Raw genomic sequence first — 5,881 nt, 5'->3', positions numbered from 1 at the left:
GGGTACATTCTAGGATTGTAAAAGGCCTCCAAACTCGATGGCTCATCTTGAGACGACTCGCAGACTCTGGAGGGGTGGAATGGTTTTGTTCTCTAAACTAGAGTAATTTTCCTAGCCCTAGAAGATACTCTGCACCCTCCACCCACCCCACAGGTGGTTAAGAGCACCATCTCAGGAAACACCTTTACTAATTCTATGTATACCCTTCAGCAAGTTACTTAACTCCTTTGTACTTCAATTCCCTTTTTCTGTAGAATTCTTAATACTTTGTACGGATTTTTGCTGACACTACAGGAATTATTATATGTATAGCATCTAGAGATGGGCTGGAATATGTAAATACTTTGTATTTGTTAAATAAAACAGTATCCCACCCCGACCAGCCTACTGAGACCGGACTATTTTACCTCTGATCACTGGCTGGTCACTGGAAACACGTCCCCATTTAAACAGCCTGTTTCCAGTCTTTTGGCTCCGTGAAGTTGAAGTAGACTGCTAGGTACTAGAGTGTAGCTGCCCTTTCACATAAGCGATTCTTGTCCATACCCTTTGGCATTCTTTCCTGTCCTGACTAAACTAATAACAGCAATTTTGCATGAAACTGAAACCATCAGTCCCTATGAGCATATGCTTACCAGACAGCGGGCAGATACAAGGAAAAAAAGGAAACTCTGAAATTGTTTCTTTGCCTACATTTTGAATATGTTTTCTTTTTCTTTTCTTTTTTTTTTTTTTCTAAGTGTACTTAGGGTCACCAGCAAGTATTTAGTTTATATCTCAACTGGTAGTTAATTAGGAACTTCCCAGAGATCTTTTTGTGACTTAATTGTTAAATGTGCTCCTATCCTTATGGAATGACTTGTGAAATATCTTGGATATTTATATTCCTTAGAAAATGTATGTTAAGGGAAGAGTTCTGATATTACTGTCCAATCCCACATCTTAGGGCTGGCACTGAGCTACACAGGCATATGTTCCTATGGGAAGACAACAGGGCTGTCTCTCCTCCCAAGGAAAATCTTCAAGGCAAGTGTCTGGCTTCTAGGAAATGTGAGTGCCCAGAACTGTTGGTCCTTTTTAATCTATCCTCCTGAGCAAACAAAGTTTGTGGAATATTAAGTTCAATAATAGGATGGGGACTTGAATCAAAGAAAAAGATGGCAATCTTGGCCCTTGATTCTTGGTCAAGAGAAAACAGCCCAAGGAATGAGGTAGTACATTTTAAAAACTAGTTTAGAAATATTACAGAAATGCAGCCTAGAAGACATGTATTTCATTCCTGTTCCTGTTCCTTGCCAGGTTTTGTTTTAACAAGGTTTTTTCAACTTTAGCACTATTGATATTTTGGGCTGAATTTATTGGCTTTTGTTGTGCAAGACTGTTCTGTGCATCATGGGCTGTTTAGCAGCATCACTGGTCTCTACCCACCTGATGCCAATAGTACCTCCCCCACACCCTTAAGACATGAAAACCAAAAATGTCTCCAGAAATGGCAAATGTCTCCTGGAGGGCAAAATCACCCCTGGTTGAGAACCACTGATTGAAACCAAGCCTATTTAATATATTAAACTTGAAAACACTTATCAAAGCTCTACCCCCTATGGCAACTCCTCTAGCACCTAGCCAGCCCAATCAGCCCTTTTTCCTGGCCTTTCAAAATCTAGATGCACATATGAAATCTTAGTTACCTCATTTTCAGCAGGAAGTGTAATGATGCACTCCTCCCTACCTCCTTTGTTATTGCTGGTAGCATTACCCAAGGATTACTGACCTTTCCCCAAACCAAGAGAGAAGGATGTTATGATGAAACAGAGCTATCCTTATTCCATTTGGAAGGGCTGAGAATGGTAAAAACAGCAGAATGAAATCACTGACTGAATAAAATACCATGGCTTCAAATCATGGATTTCTTTTCAATACTTACAGACCAGTGAACAAAATTATACTGTAAAGTGGTATAGGGAATGAGGATTATTTCTACATGACAGCAGTAACCCTACAGGTATTCTTGAAGTGTAACTTATTTAAAAATTCTCTATTGCTAATTAGTAAATTCCTTGAAGGTTAGAAAGTGTTGTCCCTTCCCCCCCCCACACACAGCTTGGCTTTTGCATCTGATGAATGCCTGATCCATCATAATGCACCCTATCAAAGTTGACTGACAAAACAGTACTTCTTTAGGATATTTGAAGTCCTGTAAGATAAACACACAAAGAAATCTCAAAGTCAGAAATCACACAATCTCTCTCTGTATCATGCACAAAAAATATCCACTCAAGGAACTGGATTTTGCTACATTGACAGAAGGGGGACTATTGAATAAGGAATCTTGTACACACTTCAAATTTATAAAATAAATAGAAAAAAAGACTTAGTAAGCCTATAAAAATAACTACAGGGAAACAGAAAATCAGAACCAAAACATCCCACCTAATAAAAATCACCCAAACCACCACCAGGAAAAAAAATCCTGGAAGTAGAAGCAAAATGAAGCAGAAAACTCCAAAGTGAATTGAATATATCGAATAAGCGTTAGGGATATGAAATAATACCTTGAACCAGAAATTCAAAAAATTAAAAAGGGGCAAAAAATCCCAGAAAGAAATGAGAAGATGAATAAGACCTGACTGACATCATGAAAGAAATGGAAGAAAATCATTTCAAAAATGAACACTATATTAAAAGGTGCCTAAAGAAGAATAGTCTAAACTTAAAACTTGAAAGATGCACTGAAAAAAAGGAGGAAAACAAAAGGAATGAGATAAAGAAGGAAGTGAAAATTATCAGAGAAAATGTGATTGAAATGAAAGACGGGCAATGGAGTCCCTGAAAATGAAAAAAACAATGAAACAAAATTAATATTTATAACCATAATCCAAGGAAACATTAGAGAAATAAAACAATGAAAAGAAGACTTGAATCTAGAAAGGGCTCACAGGAGGGCAATGGAGTCCCTGAAAATGAAAAAAACAATGAAACAAAATTAATATTTATAACCATAATCCAAGGAAACATTAGAGAAATAAACAATGAAAAGACTTGAATCTAGAAAGGGCTCACAGGATATCTGAGAAAATTAACCTGTAACGATGAACTCAGAGACATTGCACAGTAAATCTATTTGATTTTACAGATAAAGAAAAATATCCTGTAGGGCCTACAGGCAAAAGGATTAAATAACTTTAAAGGTCAAAATAATTAGAATGGCAATAGCTTTCTCAAAAACATCATACAAAGCATGATGGAACTATGATGGAACATTATTTTCTTTTAAAATTCAATGAAGAAGACTGAATCAAGGAATTTATATACAGCTCAGCTGTCCTTTAAGTATCAAGACTACAGAAAATAGATGTAGGGATTTCTGTACCTATAAGCCCTTCTTGAGGAATCAACCAGAGAATAAGCTCTATTCAATCATATGACTTCACCAAAAGTACTGACAGAGAACATTTTACTTAATTGTAGGTCTAAAATTAAAACAAAGGTAGTAACAAGGGTGAAAGACAAAGGAGAAAGGAGAGGGGAAGAAGTAGAATAAGCTCACAGATTTTGTATAGGAAATGGACTGGAGTTAAAGGAAACAAATAAAACTAACAAAACTAGTAGTAAAGGGCTAAATTAGAAAGTAAGTGACTAAGGGCATTGAAAATATGTAAGTACAAATATTAACACTTAATAAAATCACAAATTTTCCTAAATATCAAAAATAGTTTTAAATGAAAAAGCAAATAATATAAGTAAAGAAATAAACATAGCAAATATGACATAATACATTTGAATATTATAAGATAAATTGACAGAGTTGAGACCAAACATGCTAGTTATATGAATAAATGTGAATGGGCTTAACTTAATATGAAAAGAAAGATTTTCAATTAGGTCATAAGTTAAGTCTCAACTATAGGCTATATATTAGAGACTCACCTAAAACAAAGTGATTCACAAAGTATAAAATAAAGAAATAGACAGAGGTATACCAGGAAAATTGAAAAAATGAGAACATAGGAGTAGGGACTCTGATAAAGTAGAATTTAAGTAAAAAAGCATTAAATATAGAAAAAAAGCAGTTTCTGCTAAAAGCTACAATTCACAATGAGGACAGAACAGTTACGAATATCTATGTGTCAAAAACACAGCAACTATTTTTGTGAAGCAAAAATTACAGCAGATGCAAGGAGACATAAAACACACTAATAGAACATTTTAACATACCTCTCAGTATAAAACATATCAAGAGAAAAAAAATAAGGAGATGACCTAAAAACAATCAGTAAAGAAGATTTTATGGCTATATATCCAACTTTATTCCCTGATAAATAAAAAATACACCTTTTCCTCAAATGCACATTAAACAGTCACAAAAATTGACAAAGAAAATACCAGCAGTTTCTATAAAAAGAAATATTACAAAAACACTTTCTGTCCACAATAAAAGAGACCAAGGTAGAGTAAGAGGGAACTGGATTTACCCTTCTGCATTAAACAACCAAAAAACCATACAGAATATACAAAAAAGGGTTTTAAGGATATTGGACATCAGATAATGAAGAACAGTGATCCTTGAGTGATGAGAAACAAACAAGATGAGTTCTATGATTGCTCTAGCTTATTACCTTGTGAGAGAGTTTCCAGGTCACCATACAGAAAGAACCCAGGAGGAGCTCTGTGGACTCCCTCAGTTGATGAGACAGAGCTTAGGGTCTAGGGAAACAAAGAGCCTAGAATTATCAGGGCAGAGTACCAGGCAGGAATGAGCTACCCAGACAGCAAGCCATGGCGATATGCTGAAGGTATTCAGCAAAGTACTGATAAGCACATGAATGTGAGGAAACTACCCTAGGCTAGGAAAAATTTACTTGAAAAGAATTAAAGGTAACAGGAAATGGCATTCACACCAGCAAACCTGGAAATGTCATAATTTATGGGGCACAGGGTAGTGTACTTACTAGTGGGATATAATTAGCCCTAGACTAAAGCCTGCTCTGGTCCAAGCTAACAATTCTTAGTATTAGTAGCAAGATATGAAGACAAAGCTTCCTGATTATCTTAACTGTGCCTCAAAAATGAAGCTCAAAATACTAAAATATGAAACATCTAATAAAACTAAAATGTTTGGTATCCAATAAAAAATTATTAGGTATGTAAATAAGCAGAAAAATATAAGCTATAATGAGGAGAAAAGGCCATTGATAAAGACTGATACAGATCGTAGAATTAGCAATCATTAAAAAAATTTTAAAACAGTATTTTATATGTTCAAAAAGCTAGAGGAAAGATTGAACATGTTAAGCAGAGACATGGAAGATATTAAAGACCCAGATGAAATTTTAAGAGATGATACACTGAAATGTTTGGGATGAGAAATATACTGGATGAGCCCACTCAAGATGGTGGAATGAGACGCTTCTGGGTTCCATCCCTCCACAGACGGTTTGTAAAACCAGTAAAAACCAGAAGAAATACCTTTATCAAAGCTCCATAAAACAGTTAAAGGATTGCAGTAACAGGGCAAGTGCCAAATCAAGAAAAAGGCAATTTAAAAGTGATAGGATCTCATGGTGCTTTGGCTAGCCCCTTTCTTATCCCCTCACAGGCTCTGCAAAGCTCCCAATGCACATCCCTGGTCCTGGTTTGGAAGGAGCACTGTAAACCTTGTGCACATACTGGGAGGATGTATGTCTGGCCTGATCTCTTTGGTGGAGGCCTTAGGGACTGAAGCATGACACTCATTATAGGTTTGCCATCCCAAAACTTACCCTGCATGTTAGAAGGCAGCTCACAGAGCTCTCCTACAGAACATTGTGAGAGCACAGTCAAGTCATGGCTTTCTGGGGCAAAGGATTGCTGGCTGTAAGACATATAGTGTAATGCTTGAGAC

Source organism: Choloepus didactylus, chromosome 7 (genome assembly GCF_015220235.1).
Source record: "Choloepus didactylus isolate mChoDid1 chromosome 7, mChoDid1.pri, whole genome shotgun sequence".
In the NCBI taxonomy this organism is placed as follows: Eukaryota; Metazoa; Chordata; class Mammalia; order Pilosa; family Megalonychidae; genus Choloepus; species Choloepus didactylus.
This window is presented reverse-complemented; position numbering follows the sequence as displayed.